Below are 27,543 nucleotides of genomic sequence, written 5' to 3' on the forward strand. Positions count from 1 at the left end.
TAATTGGGGAGGCCAAGTGCCGGACTTTTCATCAACATACATTTTAAACTTTCATATGCAGTTAACATTTCTTGTGACCATTGTACAGTTTTAGGTTTGTCCTTCAGTGTGGCTTGTCTCAAAATGTTATCATAATAAGAGCAATCAGATATCCACTGTCTGCAGTAATTTACCATACCCAGGAAGGACAGTAGTTCCTTCTGGGTAGTTGGGGTGACCAGGCCCAATACAGACTGTATGCGTTGTGGACTGATTTTCCTCTCTCCCTGAGTGAGCACAAAACCTAAGTAATCAACATGCTTTTTACACCATTGCATTTTTATTTTGGACACCTTGTGTCCACATTCACAAAGCCAGTTTAGTAATGAAACACCATCCTCTCGGCAGGCCTCCTCAGTTTGACTACAGAGCAGCAGATCATCTGCATACTGTAGCAGGACTGAACCATGGTGAGGTTGCCAGGGCCTCAATGTGGCCTGGAGACAACAGGTGCGTCAATAATCTGCACCAGGTAAGTTGTTTACCCTCAAAAGAAAAGGCAAAAAGTAATTGTGTCTGTGAATCTACAGGTATGCTGAAAAAAGGCATTCTTCAAATCAATTACAGAGAAGAACGCAGCATCTGCAGGGATTGCAGAAATGAGTGAGTTTACATCTGGAACAATTGGTGCAATTGGGACAATTAGCTGATTGATCGCTCTGAGATTCTGTACAAATCTTATACTGCCATCAGCTTTGGCAACAGGGTTCACAGGAGTACAGTATGGTGATACAATATGTCTGAGAATACCCTGTTGTAAGAATTGCTGTATCATGGGGCGGAGACCTTCTATCTTTTCTGGTGAGAGGGGATACTGCATAGGTCAGAACACAAAACACTGGTTGTTGCACCGCTGTCCACTAAAAAGGGAATTTTACTTCCATTTATAATAAGTGGCAGCAGAGGTGAATCTTTACTATGACGGGTGAGTTGAATAAAGGCTGGGATACCCTCCTCCGGGCCCCGTCAGTGCGCGGGGTCTTTGGAATCTTCCCTGACTGCGGGGTTGGTTCTGTCTGTCAAAGCGTCTGGAGTTCTGATAGTTATGAATGGGTGGGGAAATGAGTAAGCTTTCTGAGTTAAGCAAAGGTAAGCCAGCGTCATCTGTCCAGCAGTCCTTAAACCTTTTCCAAAACGCAGTAACAGACTATGAAGGTTTCTGTTTACAAGCCACAGCGACAGGCAAAAAAAAGCACAGGCAAAAAAGCACAGGCTTTAAAGACTTCCTTCATATGTGTATAGCTGCGTCCTTTGCAAGCTTTGCGCAAATAAGATATACAGCCATCGAGGGTAATGGTGGGCTTGGGCAGTGTTTTACTATTATCTAAACTCTGGGTTATTGGTGCGTTAGGGATAGAGCTAGTGGACGCACCCTCCAGCAGTGAAGTTGGAGGCGATCCCATCTGTTGTGAAAGGGTTACTGCTGCCAAGAGATTTGTGTCTCTGAGCGCAGGATACATTGGAATGCAAGGGGGAGGGAGAGGGTTTTCAAAGATTTACAGTTTCTCTGCAGCTTCGCTTCTGTGCTGTTGGGAACTGACATTTTTTCTTAAATCTCCATATAGAAAGGGTAATTACTGCCTTCCCGTAGGAATGGGTCCTGTCCTGCTTTCTCTATCCATCCCGCTAAATTATCCACCCATGGGTTAACTAAGTAATACTCTGAGGTAGAGTTGCGGGCGACATACATCTTGCATGTTTCCCCTGGTAAAGGTGGGGGGTAAATGACTGTCTTACTCTGACCCCCTCCCATAGTAAAAAATGCAATTTACACCAACGTTCTATGCAATTTTACAATAACAATGCAATTTACAATAACTTTCTATGCAATTTTACAATAACAATGCAATTTACAATAACTTTCTATGCATGCATCAGCTTAACCAGTTAATTAGTCATTGACAATATCACAATATTATCTTGTATAGTGAGAACATGAAATCTTTTGACGTGTACGATACTTACCATTCGTACAAGATGTCAGAAAAATACAGCGTTTTAGACAGGAAGCAAGAAAAGTGTTTGAGTAAAGATATCTGGCAGACGAAAACTTACCAGCCGTCTGGACCAAATATAAGAACTTATCTCACTACAAACATACAAAAATATATAGACGATCAAATCGAGGTATTCTCTACGTTACGTATAGACCCCAGGTCTATTTTTAAGTATCCCAGATACTAACGTCTTTGGAGAATTGCGCTTGGACCCCTGGTCCGTTCTCAGACGTATCTTTAAGTCCCAGACATTAAAGATGTTTGGTCACGTGTTCCCAGAACACTGACACGGATTCAGCTTCAGTGTATCTTTAAGTCCCAGACATTAAAGATGTTTGGTCACGTGTTCCCAGAACACTGACACGGATTCAGCTTCAGTGTATGACCGCAATCCCGCATGACAAAGACAGACAATAAATTCTCTATCTTTACCATTCGGGGACGATCACTGAATCGCGGACGTAGCCCCCAGCTGAAAGGATATGCCCTTATATTCTTTAACCCTCGATGTGATGGCCTCTCAGACGTCTGGGAGTGTAAACCTTTATGCTATGAGTTACATGCACAACACAAGCAGTAAAAATTCACACTGTTTATTATGAGGTTAACAAAAGTATATAAGACAATGCATATGGGTGTAACTGACATGTCGTTACACTCCCATTGGCTCGCCAGCAGCCACCAGGCAGAATAGAAAAAGGCGGATGTTCATATATGGGTTTTCTACAAGTTTCTCAAAACATTTAACAAAGTCTGTAACAGGTTTCATCTGGTATAGAACTGTCCTTGAGAAACAGACACATACAAGCCTGGTATTGTATGAGGAGATAAAGGTATCCTGGCACAGGGTAATACGTATCTATGCAAACACATAACAGTTCATATAGCATGTTTTAACCCTTCATTAGGGAGGTAGAAATATTCACTTTTACACTATACTTATTATAAGGAAATTGATCATATAAAAAGTAATATTTACAAAGACAGAAGAGCTAACCCTTCAATACCCATAGTATTATGCCCAGCATTATAACCAGTAGTATTATACCCAGCATTATACCCATAGTATTATACCCAGTAGTAGTATTATACCCATAATTATACCCATAGTATTATACCCAGCATTATACCCAGTTGTAGTATTATACCCAGTAGTAGTATTATACCCATAGTATTATACCCAGCATTATACCCAGCATTATAACCAGTAGTATTATACCCAGCATTATACCCATAGTATTATACCCAGCATTATACCTATAGTATTATACCCAGCATTATACCCATAGTGTTATACGCAGCATTATACCCAGCATTATACCCATGGTATTATACCCAGCATTATACCCAGCATTATACACATAGTATTATACCCATCATTATACCCATAGTATTATACCCAGCATTATATCCATAGTATTATACCCTGCATTATACCCATAGTATTATACCCTGCATTATACCCTTAGTGTTATACCCAGCATTATACCCATAGTATTATACCCAGCATTATACCCATAGTATTATACCCAGCATTATACCCATAGTATTATACCCAGCATTATACCCAGAGTATTATACCCATAGTATTATACCCAGCATTATACCCAGTATTATACCTATAGTATTATACCCAGCATAACACCCATAGTATTATACCAAGCATTATACCTATAGTATTATACACAGCATAACACCCATAGTATTATACCAAGCATTATACCTATAATATTATACCCATCATAACACCCATAGTATTATACCAAGCATTATACCTATAGTATTATACCCAAGTAATATTATAGCCAGTATTAAACAGAGCATTATACCCATAGTATTTTACCCAGCATTATACCCAAAGTATTATATGCAGCATTATACCCAGTAGTAGTATTATACCCAGCATTATACCCATATTATTATACCCAGCATAACACCCATAGTATTATACCAAGCATTATACCTATAGTATTATACCCATCATAACACCCATAGTATTATACCAAGCATTATACCTATAGTATTATACCCAAGTAATATTATAGCCAGTATTATACAGAGCATTATACCCATAGTATTTTACCCAGCATTCTACCCAGCATTATACCCATAGTATTATATCCATAGTATTATACACAGCATTATACCCAGTAGTAGTATTATACCCAGCATTATACCCAAAGTATTATACGCAGCATTATACCCAGTAGTAGTATTATACCCAGCATTATACCCAGTAGTAGTATTATACCCAACATTATACCCATAGTATTATACTCAGCATTATACCCAGTAGTAGTATTATACACATAGTATTATACCCAGCAGTAGTATTATACTCATACTATTATAACCAGTAGTAGTATTATACCCAGCATTTTACCCAGTAGTAGTATTATACCCAACATTATATCTTAAGTATTATACCCAGTAGTAGCATTATACCTAGCATTATATCCATAGTATTATACCCAGCATTATACTCAGCAGGAGTATTATACCCAGCATTTTACCCAGTGGTAGTATTATACCCAGAATTTTATCCAGCGGTACTATTATACCCAGCATTGTACACAGTAGTATTATACCCATTAGTAGTATTATACCCAGCATTATAACCATAGTATTATATCCAGCATTATACTAGTGATGTGCACCGGAAATTTTTCGGGTTTTGTGTTTTGGTTTTGGATTCGGTTCCACGGCCGTGTTTTGGATTTGGACGCGTTTTGGCAAAACCTCCCTGAAATTTTTTTGTCGGATTCGGGTTTTTTTTTTTACAAATACCCCTCAAAAACAGCTTAAATCATAGAATTTGGGGATCATTTTGATCCCATAGTATTATTAACCTCAATAACCATAATTTCCACTCATTTCCAGTCTATTCTGAACACCTCACACCTCACAACATTATTTTTAGTCATAAAATTTGCGCAGAGGTCGCTGGATGGCTAAGCTAAGCGACCCAAGTGGCCGACACAAACACCTGGCCCATCTAGGAGTGGCACTGCAGTGTCAGACAGGATGGCAGATTTAAAAAATAGTCCCCAAACAGCACATGATGCAAAGAAAAAAAGAGGTGCAATGAGGTAGCTGTGTGACTAAGCTAAGCGACCCAAGTGACCGACACAAACACCTGGCCCATCTAGGAGTGGCACTGCAGTTTTCTAGCGAGAGGATGAGTGCTTCCATCCTCATGTGAATCTGAACCACTAGCCATGAACATAGGCCAGGGCCTCAGCCGTTCCTTGCCACTCCGTGTCGTAAATGGCATATTGGCAAGTTTACGCTTCTCATCAGACGCTTTTAATTTTGATTTTTGGGTCATTTTACTGAACTTTTGTAGTATACTTGACGACACAGAGGTAGAGCAATGGACTACTGTACCGTACTGCTATATATATACTGGTGGTCACAGCAAAATTCTGCACTGTCCCCTCCTACTATATACTGCGCACAACTAAAATGCCGCACAGGTATGGATGCATAGTATACTTGACGACACAGAGGTAGAGCAGTGGACTACTGTACCGTACTGCTATATATATACTGGTGGTCACAGCAACATTCTGTACTGTCCCCTCCTACTATACACTGCGCACAACTAAAATGCAGCACAGGTATGGATGCATAGTATACTTGACGACACAGAGGTAGAGCAGTGGACTACTGTACCGTACTGCTATATATATATATACTGGTGGTCACAGCAAAATTCTGTACTGTCCTCCTACTATATATACTACAATGCAGCACAGATATGGAGCGTTTTTCAGGCAGAGAACGTAGATATTTGCAGCACACTGAGCACAGATATTTGCAAGCACACTGAGCACAGATATTTGCAGCACACTGAGCACAGATATTTGCAGCACACTGAGCACAGATATTTGCAGCACACTGAACACAGAAACTGAGAGAACGCAGCCACGTCCTCTCGCTATCATCTCCAAAGCACGAGTGAAAATGGCGGCGACGCGCGGCTCCTTATATAGAATACGAATCTTGTGAGAATCCGACAGCGGGATGATGACGTTCGGGCGCGCTCGGGTTAACCGAGCAAGGCGGGAAGATTAGAGTCTGCCTCGGAACCGTGTAAAATGGGTGAAGTTCGGGGGGGGGGGGGGGGGGGGGGGGGGGCAGAATTATACCCAGGAGTATTGTACCCATAAATATACCCAGTAGCAGTATTATACCCAGCATTATACCCAGTAGTAGTATTATACCCAGCATTATACCCAGTAGTAGTATTATATCCAGCATTGTACACAGTAGTAGTATTATACCCAGCATTATACCAGTAGTAGTATTATACCCAGCATTATACCAGTAGTAGTTTACCCAGTATTATTATACACAGTAGTAGTATACCTACCAGTCTTATACAGTGAGCCTGTGTCCGCTCTGCAGCTGTGTGATGAGTCCTGGGGGAGTCACCGGCTGCCCTCAGCTCCTATGTATTATACACAGTAATATTATACCCACCAGTCTTATACAGTGACCCTCTGTCCGCTCTGCAGCTGTGTGATGAGTCCTGTGGGAGTCACCGGCTGCCCTCAGCTCCTATGTATTATACACAGCAGTAGTAGACCCACCAGTATTATACAGTGACCCTGTGTCCGCTCTGCAGCTGTGTGATGAGTCCTGGGGGAGTCACCGGCTGCCCTCAGCTCCTATGTATTATACACAGTAGTAATAGACCCACCAGTATTATACAGTGACCCTCTGTCCGCTCTGCAGCTGTGTGATGAGTCCTGGGGGGAGCCACCGGCTGTGCTCAGCTCCTATGTATTATACACAGCAGTAATATACCCACCAGTATTATACAGTGACCCTCTGTCCGCTCTGCAGCTGTGTGATGAGTCCTGCGGGAGTCACCGGCTGCCCTCAGCTCCTATGTATTATACACAGCAGTAATACACCCACCAGTATTATACAGTGACACTCTGTCCGCTCTGCAGCTGTGTGATGAGTCCTGGGGGAGTCACCGGCTGCCCTCAGCTCCTATGTATTATACACAGCAGTAATATACCCACCAGTATTATACAGTGACCCTCTGTCCGCACTGCAGCTGTGTGATGAGTCCTGGGGGAGTCACCGGCTGCCCTCAGCTCCTATGTATTATACACAGCAGTAATATACCCACCAGTATTATACAGTGACCCTCTGTCCGCTCTGCAGCTGTGTGATGAGTCCGGGGGGGAGTCACCGGCTGCCCTCAGCTCCTGTGTATTATACACAGTAGTAATAGACCCACCAGTATTATACAGTGACCCTCTGTCCACACTGCAGCTGTGTGATGAGTCCTGGGGGAGTCACCGGCTGCCCTCAGCTCCTATGTATTATACACAGTAGTAATATACACACCAGTATTATACAGTGACCCTGTGTCCGCTCTGCAGCTGTGTGATGAGTCCTGGGGGAGTCACCGGCTGCCCTCAGCTCCTATGTATTATACACAGTAGTAATAGACCCACCAGTATTATACAGTGACCCTCTGTACGCGACTGCAGCTGTGTGATAAGTCCTGGGGGAGTCACCGGCTGCCCTCAGCTCCTATGTATTATACACAGTAGTAATATACACACCAGTATTATACAGTGACCCTGTGTCCGCTCTGCAGCTGTGTGATGAGTCCTGGGGGAGTCACCGGCTGCCCTCAGCTCCTATGTATTATACACAGTAATATTATACCCACCAGTATTATACAGTGACCCTCTGTCTGCACTGCAGCTGTGTGATGAGTCCTGGGGAGCCACCGGCTGCGCTCAGCTCCTGTGTATTATACACAGCAGTAATATACCCACCAGTATTATACAGTGACCCTCTGTCCGCTCTGCAGCTGTGTGATGAGTCCGGGGGAGTCACCGGCTGCCCTCAGCTCCTATGTATTATACACAGTAGTAATATACCCACCAGTATTATACAGTGACCCTCTGTCCGCACTGCAGCTGTGTGATGAGTCCTGGGGGAGTCACCGGCTGCCCTCAGCTCCTATGTATTATACACAGTAATATTATACCCACCAGTAGTATAGTGACCCTCTGGTCCGCACTGCAGCTGTGTGATGAGTCCTGGGGGAGCCACCGGCTGCCCTCAGCTCCTATGTATTATACACAGTAATATTATACCCACCAATATTATACAGTGACCCTCTGCCCGCTCTGCAGCTGTGTGATGAGTCCTGGGGGAGTCACCGGCTGCCCTCAGCTCCTGTGTATTATACACAGCAGTAATATACCCACCAGTATTATACAGTGACCCTCTGTCCGCACTGCAGCTGTGTGATGAGTCCTGGGGGAGCCACCGGCTGCCCTCAGCTAGTATGTATTATACACAGTAAATTATACCCACCAGTATTATACAGTGACCCTCTGCCCGCTCTGCAATGAGTCCCGGGGAAGTCACCGGCTTGCCCTCAGCTCCTGTGTATTATACACAGCAGTAATTATACCCACCAGTATTATACAGTGACCCTCTGTCTGCACTGCAGCTGTGTGATGAGTCCTGGGGGAGCCACCGGCTGCCCTCAGCTCCTGTGTATTATACACAGTAATATTATACCCACAGGTATTATACAGTGACCCTCTGTCCACACTGCAGCTGTGTGATGAGTCCTGGGGAGCCACCGGCTGCCCTCAGCTCGTATGTATTATACACAGTAGTAATATACCCACCAGTATTATACAGTGACCCTCTGTCCGCTCTGCAGCTGTGTGATGAGTCCTGTGGGAGTCACCGGCTGCCCCCAGCTCCTATGTATTATACACAGTAGTAATACACCCACCAGTATTATAAAGTGACCCTGTGTCCGCTCTGCAGCTGTGTGATGAGTCCTGTGGGAGCCACCGGCTGCCCTCAGCTCCTGTGTATTATACACAGCAGTAATATACCCACTAGTATTGTACAGTGATCCTCTGTCCGCTCTGCAGCTGTGTAATGAGTCCTGTGGGAGCCACCGGCTGCCCTCAGCTCCTGTGTATTATACATAGTAATATTATACCCACCAATATTATACAGTGACCCTGTGTCCGCTCTGCAGCTGTGTGATGAGTCTCGGGCGAGCAACCGGCTGCCCTCAGCTCCTATGTATTATGCACAGTAGTAATATACCCAGCAGTCTTATACAGTGACCCTGTGTCTGCTCTGCAGCTGTGTGATGAGTCCGGGGGGAGTCACCGGCTGCCCTCAGCTCCTATGTATTATACACAGCAGTAATACACCCACCAGTCTTATACAGTGACCGTGTGTCCGCTCTGCAGCTGTGTGATGAGTCCTGGGGGAGTCCCCGGCTGCCCTCAGCTCCTATGTATTATACACAGTAGTATTATACCCAGCAGTCTTATACAGTGACCCTCTGCCCTCTGTCCGCTCTGCAGCTGTGTGATGAGTCCTGGGGGAGTCGCCGGCTGCCCTCAGCTCCTATGTATTATACACAGTAGTAATATACCCACCAGTATTATACAGTGACCCTCTGTCCGCTCTGTAGCTGTGTGATGAGTCCGGGGGGAGTCGCCGGCTGCCCTCAGCTCCTATGTATTATACACAGTAGTAATATACCCACCAGTATTATACAGTGATCCTCCTGTCCGCCCTGCAGCTGTGTGATGAGTCCGGGGGGAGCCACCGGTTGCCCTCAGCTCCTGTGTATAATACACAGCAGTAATACACCCACCAGTCTTATACAGTGACCCTCTGTCCGGTCTGCAGCTGTGTGATGAGTCCGGGGGAGTCACCGGCTGCCCTCAGCTCCTGTGTATTATACACAGCAGTAATACACCCACCAGTCTTATACAGTGACCCTCTGTCCGCTCTGCAGCTGTGTGATGAGTCCTGTGGGAGTCACCGGCTGCCCTCAGCTCCTATGTATTATACACAGCAGTAGTAGACCCACCAGTATTATACAGTGACCCTGTGTCCGCTCTGCAGCTGTGTGATGAGTCCTGGGGGAGTCACCGGCTGCCCTCAGCTCCTATGTATTATACACAGTAGTAATAGACCCACCAGTATTATACAGTGACCCTCTGTCCGCTCTGCAGCTGTGTGATGAGTCCTGGGGGAGCCACCGGCTGCGCTCAGCTCCTATGTATTATACACAGCAGTAATATACCCACCAGTATTATACAGTGACCCTCTGTCCGCTCTGCAGCTGTGTGATGAGTCCTGCGGGAGTCACCGGCTGCCCTCAGCTCCTATGTATTATACACAGCAGTAATACACCCACCAGTATTATACAGTGACACTCTGTCCGCTCTGCAGCTGTGTGATGAGTCCTGGGGGAGTCACCGGCTGCCCTCAGCTCCTATGTATTATACACAGCAGTAATATACCCACCAGTATTATACAGTGACCCTCTGTCCGCTCTGCAGCTGTGTGATGAGTCCGGGGGGAGTCACCGGCTGCCCTCAGCTCCTATGTATTATACACAGTAGTAATAGACCCACCAGTATTATACAGTGACCCTCTGTCCACACTGCAGCTGTGTGATGAGTCCTGGGGGAGTCACCGGCTGCCCTCAGCTCCTATGTATTATACACAGTAGTAATAGACCCACCAGTATTATACAGTGACCCTCTGTACGCACTGCAGCTGTGTGATGAGTCCTGGGGGAGTCACCGGCTGCCCTCAGCTCCTATGTATTATACACAGTAGTAATATACACACCAGTATTATACAGTGACCCTGTGTCCGCTTTGCAGCTGTGTGATGAGTCCTGGGGGAGTCACCGGCTGCCCTCAGCTCCTATGTATTATACACAGTAATATTATACCCACCAGTATTATACAGTGACCCTCTGTCCGCACTGCAGCTGTGTGATGAGTCCTGGGGGAGCCACCGGCTGCGCTCAGCTCCTGTGTATTATACACAGCAGTAATATACCCACCAGTATTATACAGTGACCCTCTGTCCGCTCTGCAGCTGTGTGATGAGTCCGGGGGGAGTCACCTGCTGCCCTCAGCTCCTATGTATTATACACAGTAGTAATATACCCACCAGTATTATACAGTGACCCTCTGTCCGCACTGCAGCTGTGTGATGAGTCCTGGGGGAGTCACCGGCTGCCCTCAGCTCCTATGTATTATACACAGTAATATTATACCCACCAGTAGTATAGTGACCCTCTGTCCGCACTGCAGCTGTGTGATGAGTCCTGGGGGAGCCACCGGCTGCCCTCAGCTCCTGTGTATTATACACAGTAATATTATACCCACCAATATTATACAGTGACCCTCTGCCCGCTCTGCAGCTGTGTGATGAGTCCTGGGGGAGTCACCGGCTGCCCTCAGCTCCTGTGTATTATACACAGCAGTAATATACCCACCAGTATTATACAGTGACCCTCTGTCCGCACTGCAGCTGTGTGATGAGTCCTGGGGGAGCCACCGGCTGCCCTCAGCTAGTATGTATTATACACAGTAAATTATACCCACCAGTATTATACAGTGACCCTCTGTCCGCTCTGCAATGAGTCCCGGGGAAGTCACCGGCTGCCCTCAGCTCCTGTGTATTATACACAGCAGTAATATACCCACCAGTATTATACAGTGACCCTCTGTCTGCACTGCAGCTGTGTGATGAGTCCTGGGGGAGCCACCGGCTGCCCTCAGCTCCTGTGTATTATACACAGTAATATTATACCCACAGGTATTATACAGTGACCCTCTGTCCACACTGCAGCTGTGTGATGAGTCCTGGGGGAGTCACCGGCTGCCCTCAGCTCGTATGTATTATACACAGTAGTAATATACCCACCAGTATTATACAGTGACCCTCTGTCCGCTCTGCAGCTGTGTGATGAGTCCTGGGGGAGTCACCGGCTGCCCCCAGCTCCTATGTATTATACACAGTAGTAATACACCCACCAGTATTATAAAGTGACCCTGTGTCCGCTCTGCAGCTGTGTGATGAGTCCTGTGGGAGCCACCGGCTGCCCTCAGCTCCTGTGTATTATACACAGCAGTAATATACCCACTAGTATTGTACAGTGATCCTCTGTCCGCTCTGCAGCTGTGTGATGAGTCCTGTGGGAGCCACCGGCTGCCCTCAGCTCCTGTGTATTATACATAGTAATATTATACCCACCAATATTATACAGTGACCCTGTGTCCGCTCTGCAGCTGTGTGATGAGTCTCGGGCGAGCAACCGGCTGCCCTCAGCTCCTATGTATTATGCACAGTAGTAATATACCCAGCAGTCTTATACAGTGACCCTGTGTCTGCTCTGCAGCTGTGTGATGAGTCCGGGGGGAGTCACCGGCTGCCCTCAGCTCCTATGTATTATACACAGTAATATTATACCCACCAGTAGTATAGTGACCCTCTGTCCGCACTGCAGCTGTGTGATGAGTCCGGGGGGAGTCACCGGCTGCCCTCAGCTCCTATGTATTATACACAGCAGTAATACACCCACCAGTCTTATACAGTGACCCTGTGTCCGCTCTGCAGCTGTGTGATGAGTCTTGGGGGAGTCCCCGGCTGCCCTCAGCTCCTATGTATTATACACAGTAGTAATATACCCAGCAGTCTTATACAGTGACCCTCTGCCCTCTGTCCGCTCTGCAGCTGTGTGATGAGTCCTGGGGGAGTCGCCGGCTGCCCTCAGCTCCTATGTATTATACACAGTAGTAATATACCCACCAGTATTATACAGTGACCCTCTGTCCGCTCTGTAGCTGTGTGATGAGTCCGGGGGGAGCCACCGGTTGCCCTCAGCTCCTGTGTATAATACACAGCAGTAATACACCCACCAGTCTTATACAGTGACCCTCTGTCCGGTCTGCAGCTGTGTGATGAGTCCGGGGGGAGTCACCGGCTGCCCTCAGCTCCTGTGTATTATACACAGCAGTAATACACCCACCAGTCTTATACAGTGACCCTCTGTCCGGTCTGCAGCTGTGTGATGAGTCCGGGGGGAGTCACCGGCTGCCCTCAGCTCCTGTGTATTATACACAGTAGTAATATACCCACCAGTATTATACAGTGACCCTCTGTTGCTCTGCAGCTGTGTGATGAGTCCTGGGGGAGTCGCCGGCTGCCCTCAGCTCCTATGTATTATACACAGTAGTAATATACCAAGCAGTCTTATACAGTGACCCTCTGCCCTCTGTCCGCTCTGCAGCTGTGTGATGAGTCCGGGGGGAGCCACCGGCTGCCCTCAGCTCCTATGTATTATACACAGCAGTAATATACCCACCAGTATTATAGTGACCCTCTGTCCGCACTGCAGCTGTGTGATGAGTCCGGGGGGAGCCACCGGTTGCCCTCAGCTCCTATGTATTATACACAGTAATATTATACCCACCAGTATTATACAGTGACCATGTGTCCGCTCTGCAGCTGTGTGATGAGTCCTGGGGGAGCCACCGGCTGCCCTCAGCTCCTATGTATTATACACAGTAGTAATAGACCCACCAGTATTATACAGTGACCCTTTGTCCGCTCTGCAGCTGTGTGATGAGTCCGGGGGGAGTCACTGGATGCCCTCAGCTCCTATGTATTATACACAGTAGTAATTTACCCACCAGTATTATACAGTGATCTTCCTGTCCGTCCTGCAGTTGTGTGATGAGTCCTGGGGGAGTTGCCAGCTGCCCTCAGCTCATATGTATTATACACAGTAGTAATATACCCAGCAGTATTATACAGTGACCCTCTGTTGCTCTGCAGCTGTGTGATGAGTCTGGGGGGAGTCACCGGCTGCCCTCAGCTCCTATGTATTATACACAGTAGTAATATACCCACCAGTGACCCTCTGTCCGCTCTGCAGCTGTGTGATGAGTCCTGGGGGAGTCACCGGCTCCTTGTATCGTGACAATAGGCTCATACATAGAACATTTGTAACATAGAACCATATTCAGGTTGGATTGCAAATTCTGCTAAAAAGCAGAATCTGCAACCGTTTCTATTGCATGCTGGGAGCCGCTCAACATGCTACCCTCCGCCCGGCGGCTGCGACCGCAATTTATACTGCGGTTGCAGCAATTATGGATGACACCACAGCCATGTTTTAAATCAGAGGGGCTGCATGTAACATCGCACAGCCGCCCCGAAAATGGTCCGGCCATGCCTGCATAGGCCGGACAACTACCACGCAGTAGCGAAAGGCCACCACTGTCAATCATGGTGAGATTGCATCCCTCAGGGACGCCATAACACTGTGACTGCAACCACATGCGCTTTATTGCGATTTTCGCTACACTGCGATGTGAGCTGAATGAAGGCCGCAGTCATAGAAACTTACAAACCTATCTCCTATATAATAGCCCAGATCTGTGATTCTGTGCCTGTGTCTCTAATGCTGGGAGTGGCTAGGAGCTCTCATTGGGTTAGCAGCAGGTCTATCACACCCAGCCCACAGCTGATTGGGCGAGAAACGCCCTCCCACACAGGTTACATCCATTGGGAGGCTCTGCCCTTTGGCTGCTGTGTGTTCCCAGTGCAGGATTAACAATGGGGCTGATGGAGCTGCAGCTCCAGCCCTACACCCCAAAATAGTCCCCCTGCATCTGCAGCATCATACCCTCCAACACTTTACACATAAACATAGCTACAAATCTGAAAAAGTGACGTGGCCACGCCCCTTTTCCTATACTTTCAATGGAAGTTTGGAGAGTCAAAAATCGGTACAGACCATAAAAAAAAAGGTACTGTACCTGCCAAAAAGGTGCAGCTGGAGGGTATGCCACTGCATCTGCAGCAAGTCTCTGCGCTGTAGATAGGGGGAAAAAAACCTTTTACTGCAGCGTCCTATGTCCTGCTGCCAGTCCGCCTGCCCCCTCTGCCATCAACAATCCCCACTCCCTAGCCGCGGCGCAGGTGGAACAAAAGCTGCTGCAGCCACCGGCATAGATGTGTATGAAAGCGGCGCAGTGGAAACCTTTCATAGCCCTCCCTGCGCCGCATACTTTCTGAGCCCGCAGCCTCCTCTGAGCGTGATGTCACAGAAGTGCCTCCCCGCCACAGCCGCGCCCAGATCTCCAGACTCCCCAACACAGCACCTGGCCTGCCAGCCCTGAGATGGCTAATGTAACGGATAGAGTGGGTGATATCGCGGAGGGAAATGTCTGGACGCTGAATCAATGTAAAAGGTGACAGTGCTGTGCAGGGCAGTGGGTGTGTAGTGTCACTGACACTGCACAGCACTCTCACCTTTTACATTGATTCAGCCAGTCAGTCAGTTCTGCCAGCCAGTCACTATTGTTAGCGCCGGTGTCCCAACGCACCACATTACAGGGAAGTAGACGCACTACATATATTACAGCTCCCAGCAGCCCTTAGCACCAAAACATTCCGGTGCTAAGGCCTGCTGGGAGCTGTAGTTTATTGAGTGCATATTTTTCGTTGTAATGCGACGCATTGGGACACCGGCCCTAACAATAGTGACTGGCTGCTTGGCTGCTGTGCGAGTCTCCGGGAGAGCCACTGCCAAAGGGAGGACAGCAGCTTAGCTGCTTCCAGGAGGAGAAGCATTACCCTCCCCTCCCCCACTCACAGTACCTCCGGGCCCCATCCGCGGCACCCCCCCCCCCCCCCCCCCAACCCCCTCCCCCACCCGAGGTAGGTCCAGACCCCCTCCCCCACCCGAGGTGGGTCCGGACCCCCACCCGTGGCACAGCCGCAATTACCCCTCCTCCACCCACTGCACCCCCGGACCTCCTCCCCCATCCGTGTCTACCCCACACCCGCCACTCCCCCAACCACAGCACCTACTAGGTGATTCATCAGGCCCTGCGTGCGCTGTTCACGCCGTTGCAGGGGCTACGGACCCCTTAACCATTGCACGCCCTTTGTCCGTGCAATATTTAACCACTCACACAATTATGATTGGAGGTAATACTCCATAATATTGCACGCCACAAGGGCTTGCAAGTGTTAAGGGGGCGTAGCCCCTTATGACGGTTGGAAGAGCACCCGTAGGGCGTGATGAATCGCCCAGTTGCGTTATAATCACCATGTAATATACATGTGTTATTAGTGTAGGACCTTATGACGACAGACAGGAAGGGGGTGATATAGGGAAGGAATATTCACTCATGGTGGTAAATGAGGGTTGTGTTATAATCACCATGTAAAATACATTTGTTATTAGTGTAGGACCCAATGACGATATAGGGAAGGAATACTCATATACATGTGATACAGTTGCATTGCCATAAGTACATCGAAGTCCCTCTAATTAGTGTGTCTGGCTTATTTAGCCACAGCCTTTGCTAACGAAGCATAAAATCCAGCATACAGCCATTCAGTCTCCACCGTCACCCAGGGAAGAGACGTACGAAGCCTTGTAGAGAGGTAAAGTAGAGAGAGACATGAAAGATAACTTCTATGTTACAGGCTGCATTAAAAAATATATAGGATTTTGGTTACCTACCGGTAAATCCTTTTCTCGTAGTCCGTAGAGGATGCTGTGGTCCACATTAGTACCATGGGGTATAGACGGGTCCACCAGGAGCCATTGGCACTTTAAGAGTTTGAGAGTGTGGGCTGGCTCCTCCCTCTATGCCCCTCCCACCAGACTCAGTTTGAAACTGTGCCCGAGGAGACGGACATCTTCGAGAGTAGGATTTAACACAAATAGTGGCGAGATTCACACCAGCTCACACATACAAGGCACATCAAGCTAACTAGCTTGAAAAACTCAACAACAGCTGAAACATTACTTACCACGTAACAATGCAGTACATAACCAAAACAAAGTTGTACCGAACCAGATAACGGTTGCAGGAAAACGAAGCACTGGGCAGGCGCCCAGCATCCTCTACAGACTACGAGAAAAGGATTTACCGGTAGGTAACCAAAATCCTATTTTCTCTTACGTCCTAGAGGATGCTGGGGTCCACATTAGTACCATGGGGATGTACCAAAGCTCCCAGAACGGGAGGGAGAGCGCGGAGGCTCCTGCAGAACTGATTGACTAAACTTCAGATCATCAGAGGCCGAAGTATTGAACTTGTAGAACTTAGCAAACGTGTTCGATCCAGACCAAGTTGGCGCTCGGCAAAGTTGTAACGCCGAGACACCCCGGGCAGCCGCCCAGGAAGACCCCACCTTACGAGTAGAGTGGGCCTTAACAGATTTTGGACACGGCAGTCCTGCCGTAGAATAAGCATGCTGGATAGTGAACCTAATCCAGCGAGAGACAGTCTGCTTTGAAGCAGGACACCCAATTTTCTTGGGATCATACAGGACAGAGAGTCCGATTTCCTGTGACGAGTAGTCCTCTTCACATAGATTTTCAAAGCCCTCACAACATCCAAGGACTTTGACAAAATTGAGGAGTCAGTAGCCACTGGCACCACAATAGGTTGGTTGATATGAAATGCCGACACAACCTTTGGAAGAAACTGCTGACGTGTCCGGAGCTCAGCTCTCTCTTCGTGGAATATCAAGTAAGGACTTTTACAGGACAAAGCCCCCAATTCTGACACACGTCTAGCAGAAGCTAAGGCCAACAACGTGACAGCCTTCCATGTAAGAAATTTGACCTCAACCTCCTGTAGAGGCTCAAACCAGTCCGACTGGAGAAACTGCATCACCACGTTAAGGTCTCAAGGCGAAGTAGGCGGTACAAAGGGAGGTTGGATGTGCAGAACTCCCTTCAAAAAGGTCTGAACCTCAGGGAGGGAAGCCAATTGTTTCTGGAAGAAAATGGACAGGGCCGAAATCTGGACCTTCACAGATCCCAACCTCAGGCCCATATCCACACCTGCTGGCAGGAAGAGGAGAAAACGTCCCAGTTGAAACTCCAACGCAGGAAACTTCTTGGACTCGCACCAAGAGACATATTTCTTCCAAATACGATGGTAATGTTTAGATGTTACCCCTTTCCTAGCCTGTATCAGGGTAGGAATGACCTTCTTCGGAATGCCCTTCTGAGCTATTATCAGGCGTTCACCCTCCATGCCGTCAAACGTAGGCGCGGCAAGTCTTGATAGGCGAACGGCCCCTGCTGCAGCAGGTCCTCCCGAAGAGGAAGAGGCCTCGGCTCTTCCTGCAAGAGATTCAGAAGGTCGGCGTACCAAGCCCGCCTCGGCCAGTCTGGAGCAATGAGGATCGCTTGAACTCTTGTTCCCCTTACGAGCTTTAGAACTCTTGGAATGAGTTGGAGAGGTGGAAACACGTACACCGACTGGAACACACACGGAGACACCAGAGCGTCCACTGCCACTGCTTGTGGTTCCCTCGACCTGGAACAATAGCGTTGAAGCTTCTTGTTGAGACAAGAGGCCATCATGTCTATTTGGGGTAACCCTCAAAGGTCTGTTATTTCCTTGAACACCTCCGGATGGAGACCCCACTCCCCCGGATGGAGATAGTGTCTGCTGAGGAAGTCTGCTTCCCAGTTGTCCACTTCCGGAATGAAGATTGCAGAGAGCACCAACGCGTGTTTTTCTGCCCAGAAGACGATTCTTGTCACCTCTGACATCGCAGCTCTGCTCTTCGTGCCGCCCTGTCGGTTTATGTAAGCCACCATCGTTACATTGTCCGACTGTACTTGAATGGCCCGATTTCTCAGAAGATGGGCCGCCTGAAGAAGATCGTTGTAGACGGCTCTTAGTTCCAGGATGTTTATCGGCAGGCCAGCTTCCAGACTTGACCACCTTCCTTGGAAGGTTTCCCCTTGAGTGACTGCGCCCCAGCCCTGGAGGCTCGCATCCGTGGTTAGAAGGACCCAGTCCTGAATCCCGAACCTGCGGCCCTCCAGAAGTTGAGGCAATTGGAGCCACCGGAGTGAAATCCTGGCCTTTGGCGACAGACGCATTCTCTGGTGCATGTGTAGATGAGATCCTGACCACTTGTCCAGGAGATCCAGTTGGAAGGCCCGAGCATGGAACCTCCCGTACTGGAGAGCCTCGTAAGAGGCCACCATCTTCCCCAAAAGGCGAATGCATTGATGAACCGACACCCGGGCTGGCTTCAGGACATCTCAGATCATTGTTTGTATCACCAACGCCTTTTCCTGCGGAAGAAACACCCTCTGCACTTCCGTGTCGAGGATCATCCCCAGAAAAGACAACCTCCGGGTTGGTTCCAAATGAGATTTTGGAAGGTTCAGAATCCAACCGTGGACTCTGAGTAGGCGGGTTGTGAGTACAATGGACGATGCCTTTATCAGTAGATTGTCCAGATATGGAATGATGTTTACCCCCTGTTTTCGGAGTAGAACCATCATCTCCGCCATCACCTTGTTGAACACCCTTGGTGCTGTAGAGAGGCTGAATGGCAGAGCCTGGAACTGGAAATAACAGTACAGTAATGCAAAACGGGAGATAAGCCTGATGCGGTAGCCAAATCGGAATGTGGAGGTACGCATCCTTGATATCCAGGGATACCAGGAATTCCCCCTCTTCCAGACCTGATACCACCGCCCTGAGAGACTCCATTTTGAACTTGAACTCCTTCAGAAAAAGGGTTCAGTGATTTTAGGTTTAGAATGGGCCTGACCGAACCATCCGGTTTAGGTACCACTAAAAGGTTAGAATAGTAACCCGTGGATTGCAAATGAGGAGGTACTGGCACAATGACCTGTGCCTCCGCCAACTTCTGGACCGCTGCTTGTAGTACAGTGCTGTCCGCCAGCCGAACTGACAAGCCTGATTTGAAAAATCGGTGAGGAGGGAGATTTTGAAATTCCAACCTGTATTCCTGGGACACAATGTCTATCACCCAGGGATCCAGGCCGGATGATACCCAGACGTGACTTAACTGTCTGAGCCTCGCTTCCACTGGCCCCACCTCCAGGCCGCACGGTCCACCGTCATGCGGAGGACTTCGGCGTACTGGAAGCAGGCTTAATTTCCTGGGAACCTGCCGCAGCAGGTTTCTTGGAATTAGCTCGACCTTCCCTAAAGAAGGTATTGGACGGTTTGGCCTTTCTAGGCTTGTTAGACCGAAAGGACCGTGATGCTGATGAAGAGAAGGATTTCTTCGGAGCAGGTGTAGCTGAGGGAAGGAACGGAGACTTACCCGCCGTAGCTGTGGATATCCACGCATCCAAAGCTTCCCCAAAGAGAGCCTGACCTGTGTAGGGTAGGGACTCCACACTTCTTCTGGATTCCGCGTCGGTCGACCACTGGCGCAGCCACAGTCCCCGACGAACTGAAACAGACATGGAAGAGATCCCCGCAGCCATGGAACCCAGGTCTTTCATGGATTCTACCATAAAACCTGCGGAATCGTGAATGTTACGCAAAAACAATTCAACATCACCCTTATCCATCGTATCCAAATCCTCAAGTAAGGTGCCTGACCATTTTACTATTGCCTTTGCAATCCACGGACTAGCAATAGTGGGACGTAATATGGCCCCCGAAGCAGTGTACAATGATTTAAGTGTATTATCAATTTTTCGATCAGCCGGCTCCTTTAAGGCGGTTGATCCCGGAACAGGTAAAACCACCTTCTTTGAGAGTCTGGACACAGATGTGTCAATTGGGGGGTTTTCCCATTTTTCCCTATCCTCCTCAGGGAAAGGACCCTTTTAGGGATCTGGAATTTTTTCTCAGGGTTTTCCAATGCTTTCTCAAATATAGCATTTCATTCCTTTGAAACAGGGAAAGTTAGCGAGGCTTTCTTATTTTCAGTGAAAAAAGCCTCCTCAACCTGCTCAGGAGTGGTATCATTAACATTCAATACATCCCTGGTAGCCTCTATCATCAATTGCACCCCCTTTGCAAGAGATGCAGACCCCCGCAACACATCCCCATTACAGTCTGTGGAATCAGAATCGGAATCCGTGTCATCTTTCATGACATGAACAAGCGCACGTTTGTGGGGGTATATAGCGGAGCGTCCTGAGGTACCAGAAACCGGCCATACTGCCATAGAGCTCTGTAATACCTGGGTTGCGGATTCATTACTTGCAACTATATCTAAAATCTGAGAAATCCAAGATTTGATAGAGGAAAGGTTCCCTTGCTGGTATCTGTGCTAAACCAGTGCTATCCTGATTGCATGGAATGGGATCATCCTGGGAGGACATATCATCCGCAATATACGACACAGAGTCCCTGGACATAGCTAAAGGAGACCACAAAACACCCCACACACACACAGGGGAGGGCAGACAGAGTTTCCCCCCCAAGAATGGCAAGAGAGACACAGAGATTGGAGCCAACCCACCCACAGCGTTTTACCAAAGGGAGACCCCTTGTCAGCGCTGACTGTGTACCTTAATAGGAGACACAGTCGTATTGCAGCCTCCCTCCCCCCCCTTCTAGAACCCCCTGGTACCGTTTACAGATAGGTGGAGTTGCTGTGGAGGGACCTTCTTTCTCTTGATCAGCGCTGTGCAGGCAGGAAAATGGTGCTGAACGCTGCTGGGTCCGCTCTGAGGAGAAGCTCCGCCCCCAAAATGGTGCTGTCTTCCCGCTCTTCATCTGATTACACTGGCTGGAGGATTGATGCTTGCTGAGATCCTGGGACCCAGACAGGCTTTGTGACCAGTGTAGGGTGTAAGCGCTGGCCCAGGGCGCCCCTCAACGTGCCGCACTCTGTACTGCTGAGCCATCCCAGAGCGCAGTAAATACTGCGCTCCTACCCTGCTGTCGCCATCTTCACACCGGCCCCCCGCTTGCAAGGGGGGTCGGAGTCTTACTCGCCACAATCTTCAGCTCTGTAAGGGGGTGGCGGCATGCTGGGACGAGCGATCTATCCGCTCAGGAGCTCAGTGTCCTGTCAGCAATATTACACGTTAAGGGTCCCAATTCAGAAACTCGCCTGGCCGAAGCCAAGGCAAGCAATAACGCTACCTTCCCAAAGAGATATTTCAGGTCTGTTCTTGCTAACGGTTCAAAAGTTGGTGAATTTAAAAAAATTCAGCACCAAATGTAAATTCCATGGTGCAGTAGGAGGGCGAAAAGAGGGCCGTATCCTCAGAACCCCCTGTAAAAAAGATTTGACCCCCTGTAAAGGTTTCTAACTGTCGTTGAAATAGAAATTTGAACCTTCAGAGAACCCAGCCTCAGCCCTACTCTAGACCGGTTTGAAGGAAGAGTAGAAGTCTGGATAAGTGGAAGTTCGTCGAATTCCACCCATGTTCCTGACGCCAGTCCATGTACCTCGTCGAAATCCTGTAGAAGTGCATGGCTGTGACCAGCCTCCTATTGGCAATCATTGTAGGAATGGCCGTTCTCGGTATCCCTCTGTACCTTAAGATCCGGGCTCCATAGCCACGACGTTAAACGCAGCCTGTTCAGGTCTGTGTGATGGAATGGTCCCCGAGATAACAGGCCCTCTCCCTGAGGTAACTGCCAAGGACCTTCCGCTAGTAAGCCTCGCAGGTCTGAGAACCAACTCCTGCGGGCCCAATCTGGTGCGATTAGAATCTCCCCCGTTCGCTCTCGTTTCAACCCTTTCCGTGGGTATGAGGGGGAAAAGTGGAAAAATGTAAACCCTGCTGTAACACCAAGGAAGAGCTAATGCGTCCACTCTTTCTGCTGCTGGATCTCTTGTCCTGGACATATATCTGGTCAGCTGACGGTCTTGCCAAGACCCCATCTCCTCACCAACATGTCAAAAAAAATAAGAATTTACTCACCGGTAATTCTATTTCTCGTAGTCCGTAGTGGATGCTGGGGACTCCGTAAGGACCATGGGGAATAGACGGCTCCGCAGGAGACTGGGCACACTAAAAGAAAGATTTGGTACTACCTGGTGTGCACTGGCTCCTCCCTCCTCTATGCCCCTCCTCCAGACCTCAGTTAGGATACTGTGCCCGGAAGAGCTGACACAATAAGGAAGGATTTTGAATCCCGGGTAAGACTCATACCAGCCACACCAATCACACCGTATAACTCGTGATATTTTACCCAGTTAACAGTATGAATAACAACTGAGCCTCTCAACAGATGGCTCAACAATAACCCTTTAGTTAGGCAATAACTATATACAAGTATTGCAGACAATCCGCACTTGGGATGGGCGCCCAGCATCCACTACGGACTACGAGAAATAGAATTACCGGTGAGTAAATTCTTATTTTCTCTGACGTCCTAGTGGATGCTGGGGACTCCGTAAGGACCATGGGGATTATACCAGAGCTCCCAAACGGGCGGGAGAGTGCGGATGACTCTGCAGCACCGAATGAGAGAACTCAAGGTCCTCCTCAGCCAGGGTATCAAATTTGTAGAATTTAGCAAACGTGTTTGCCCCTGACCAAGTAGCAGCTCGGCAAAGTTGTAAAGCCGAGACCCCTCGGGCAGCCGCCCAAGATGAGCCCACCTTCCTCGTGGAATGGGCTTTTACTGATTTAGGATGCGGCAAACCAGCCGCAGAATGCGCCAGCTGAATTGTGCTACAAATCCAGCGAGCAACAGTCTGCTTAGAAGCAGGAGCACCTATTTTGTTGGGTGCATACAGGATAAAAAGCGAATCAGTTTTCCTGACTCCAGCCGTCCTGGAAACATAAATTTTCAAGGCCCTGACTACGTGCAGTAACTTGGAATCCTCCAAGTCCTTAGTAGCCGCAGGCACTACAATAGGTTGGTTCAAGTGAAAAGCTGATACCACCTTAGGGAGAAACTGGGGACGAGTCCTCAATTCTGCCCTATCCATATGGAAAATCAGATAAGGGCTTTTACACGACAAAGCCGACAATTCTGACACACGCCTGGCCGAAGCCAAGGCCAATAACATGACCACTTTCCACGTGAGATATTTGAGATCCACGGTTTTAAGTGGTTCAAACCAATGTGATTTTAGGAAACTCAACACCACATTGAGATCCCAAGGTGCCACAGGAGGCACAAAAGGGGGCTGAATATGAAGCACTCCCTTTACAAAAGTCTGAACTTCAGGCAGTGAAGCCAGTTCTTTCTGGAAGAAAATCGACAGAGCCGAAATCTGGACCTTAATGGAACCCAATTTTAGGCCCATAGTCACTCCTGACTGTAGGAAGTGCAGAAAACGACCCAGCTGAAATTCCTCTGTGGGGGCCTTCCTGGCCTCACACCACGCAACATATTTTCGCCAAATGCGGTGATAATGGTTTGCGGTTACTCTTTCCTGGCTTTTATCAGCGTAGGAATGACTTCCTCCGGAATGCCCTTTTCCTTTAGGATCCGGAATTCAACCGCCATGCCGTCAAACGCAGCCGCGGTAAGTCTTGGAACAGACAGGGCCCCTGCTGTAGCAGATCCTGTCTGAGCGGTAGAGGCCATGGGTCCTCTGGTAACATTTCTTGAAGTTCCGGGTACCAAGCTCTTCTTGGCCAATCCGGAACCACGAGTATCGTTCTTACTCCTCGCCTTCTTATTATTCTCAGTACCTTTGGTATGAGGGGCAGAGGAGGGAACACATAGACCGACTGGTACACCCACGGTGTCACTAGCGCGTCCACAGCTATCGCCTGAGGGTCCCTTGACCTGGCGCAATATCTCTTTAGCTTTTTGTTGAGGCGGGATGCCATCATGTCCACCTGTGGCCTTTCCCAACGGTTTACCAACAGTAGGAAGACTTCTGGATGAAGTCCCCACTCTCCCGGGTGTAGGTCGTGTCTGCTGAGGAAGTCTGCTTCCCAGTTGTCCACTCCCGGAATGAACACTGCCGACAGTGCTATTATGTGATTTTCCGCCCATCGGAGAATCCTTGCGGCTTCTGCCATCGCCATCCTGCTTCTTGTGCCGCCCTGTCGGTTTACATGGGCGACTGCCGTGATGTTGTCTGACTGGATCAGTACCGGCTGGTTTTGAAGCAGGGGTTTTGCCTGACTTAGGGCATTGTAAATGGCCCTTAGTTCCAGAATATTTATGTGCAGGGAAGTCTCCTGACTTGACCATAGTCCTTGGAAGTTTCTTCCCTGTGCGACTGCTCCCCAGCCTCGAAGGCTGGCATCCGTGGTCACCAGGGCCCAGTCCTGTATGCCGAATCTGCGGCCCTCTAGAAGATGAGCCCTCTGCAGCCACCACAGTAGAGACACCCTGGTCCCTGGAGACAGGGTTATCAGACGATGCATCTGAAGATGCGATCCCGACCACTTGTCCAAGAGGTCCCACTGGAAGGTCCTTGCATGGAACCTGCCGAATGGAATTGCTTCGTATGAAGCCACCATTTTTCCCAGGACTCGTGTGCAGTGATGCACCGATACCCGTTTTGGTTTTAGGAGGTCTCTGACTAGAGATGACAGCTCCTTGGCTTTCTCCTGCGGGAGAAACACTTTTTTCTGTTCTGTGTCCAGAATCATCCCCAGGAACAGTAAGCGTGTGGAAGGAACCAGTTGTGACTTTGGGATGTTTAGAATCCAGCCATGCTGTTGTAGCACTTCCCGAGATAGTGCTACTCCGACCAGTAACTGCTCCCTGGACCTCGCCTTTATTAGGAGATCGTCCAAGTACGGGATAATTAAAACTCCCTTTTTTCGAAGGAGTATCATCATTTCTGCCATTACCTTGGTAAACACCCTCGGTGCCGTGGACAGTCCAAACGGTAGTGTCTGGAATTGGTAATGACAATCCTGTACCACAAATCTGAGGTACTCCTGGTGAGGAAGGTAAATTGGGACATGCAGGTAAGCATCCTTGATGTCCAGGGATACCATGTAATCCCCCTCGTCCAGGCTTGCAATAACCGCCCTGAGCGATTCCATCTTGAACTTTGATTTTTTTTATGTATGTGTTCAAGGATTTCAAATTTAAAATGGGTCTCACCGAGCCGTCCGGTTTCGGTACCACAAACAGTGTGGAATAGTAACCCCGTCCTTGTTGAAGTAGGGGCACCTTGACTATCACCTGCTGGGAATACAGCTTGTGAATTGCCTCTAGTACAGCCTCCCTGCTCGAGGGAATTGTCGGTAAGGCCGATTTGAGGAAACGGCGGGGGGGAGTCGCCTCGAATTCCAGCTTGTACCCCTGAGATACTACTTGAAGGATCCAGGGATCCACCCGTGAGCGAACCCACTGATCGCTGAAATTTTTGAGGCGGCCCCCCACCGTACCTGGCTCCGCCTGTGGAGCCCCACCGTCATGCGGCGGATTTGGAAGAAGCGGGGGAGGACTTTTGTTCCTGGGAACCCGCTGCGTGGTGCAGTTTCTTCCCCCTTCCTCTGCCTCTCGACAGAAAGGACCCGCCTTTTCCCCGCCTGTTTTTCTGGGTTCGAAAGGACTGCACCTGATAGTACGGCGCTTTCTTAGGCTGTGAGGGGACATGGGGTAAAAATGCTGACTTCCCAGCTGTTGCTGTGGAAACAAGGTCTGAGAGACCGTCCCCGAATAACTCCTCACCCTTATAAGGCAAAACTTCCATGTGTCTTTTAGAATCTGCATCCCCTGTCCACTGCCGAGTCCATAAGCCTCTCCTAGCAGAAATGGACAATGCACTTATTCTAGATGCCAGCCGGCAGATCTCCCTCTGTGCATCTCTCATGTATAAGACTGAGTCTTTTATATGCTCTACGGTTAGCAATATAGTGTCCCTGTCCAGGGTGTCAATATTTTCTGACAGGGAATCTGACCAAGCAGCAGCAGCACTGCACATCCACGCTGAAGCAATAGCTGGTCTCAGTATAACACCAGTGTGTGTATATATAGACTTTAGGATAGCCTCCTGCTTTCTATCAGCAGGTTCCTTTAGGGCGGCCGTATCCGGAGACGGTAGTGCCACCTTTTTAGACAAACGTGTGAGCGCTTTATCCACCCTAGGGGGAGTTTCCCAACGTGACCTATCCTCTGGCGAGAAAGGGAACGCCATTAGTAATTTTTTTGAAATCACCAATTTCTTATCAGGGAAAGCCCACGCTTCTTCACACACTTCATTTAATTCTTCAGATGGGGGAAAAACTATTAGTAGTTTTTTCTCCCCAAACATAATACCCTTTTTTGAGGTACCTGGGTTTATATCAGAAAGGTGTAAAACCTCTTTCATTGCCTCAATCATGCCACGAATGGCCCTAGTGGACATTAAATTTGACTCATCGTTGTCGACACTGGTATCAGTATCCGTGTCGACATCTGTGTCTGCCATCTGAGGTAGTGGGCGTTTTAGAGCCCCTGATGGCCATTGAATTGCCTGGGCAGGCACGGGCTGAGAAGCCGGCTGTCCCGTATTTGGCCTGTCGTCAAATTTTTTATGTAAGGAGTCGACACTTGCACGTAATTCCTTCCATAAGTCCATCCACTCAGGTGTCTGCCCCGCAGGGGGTGACATCACATTTATAGGCATCTGCTCCGCCTCCACATAAGTCTCCTCATCAAACATGTCGACACAGCCGTACCGACACACCGCGCACACACACAGTGAATGCTCTTAAAGGAGACAGGACCCCACAAAAGCCCTTTGGGGAGACAGAGATAGAGTATGCCAGCACACACCAGAGCGCTATATAATGCAGGGACTAACTGAATTATGTCCCCTATAGCTGCTATAATATTTACTGCGCCTCAAATCTGTGCCCCCCCTCTCTTTTTTACCCTTTTCTGTAGTGTAGACTGCAGGGGAGAGTCAGGGAGCTTCCTTCCAGCGGAACTGTGAGGGAGTAATGGCGCCAGTGTGCTGAGGGAGATGGCTCCGCCCC

General features: G+C 48.6%; 1 long non-coding RNA gene across 1 annotated transcript in view; it reads left to right on the forward strand.

The window, feature by feature from the left end:
- The first annotated feature begins 565 nt into the window (after positions 1 to 565).
- LOC135056196 (uncharacterized) overlaps positions 566 to 27,543 on the forward strand; it is a 34,010-nt gene continuing 7,032 nt past the window's right edge. The window contains exon 1 of the long non-coding RNA XR_010243971.1: positions 566 to 642. This is a non-coding gene — a long non-coding RNA (uncharacterized LOC135056196). The remainder of the gene's footprint in view (positions 643 to 27,543) is intronic.

Source organism: Pseudophryne corroboree, chromosome 1 (assembly GCF_028390025.1).
Source record: "Pseudophryne corroboree isolate aPseCor3 chromosome 1, aPseCor3.hap2, whole genome shotgun sequence".
NCBI classification, from domain to species: Eukaryota; Metazoa; Chordata; class Amphibia; order Anura; family Myobatrachidae; genus Pseudophryne; species Pseudophryne corroboree.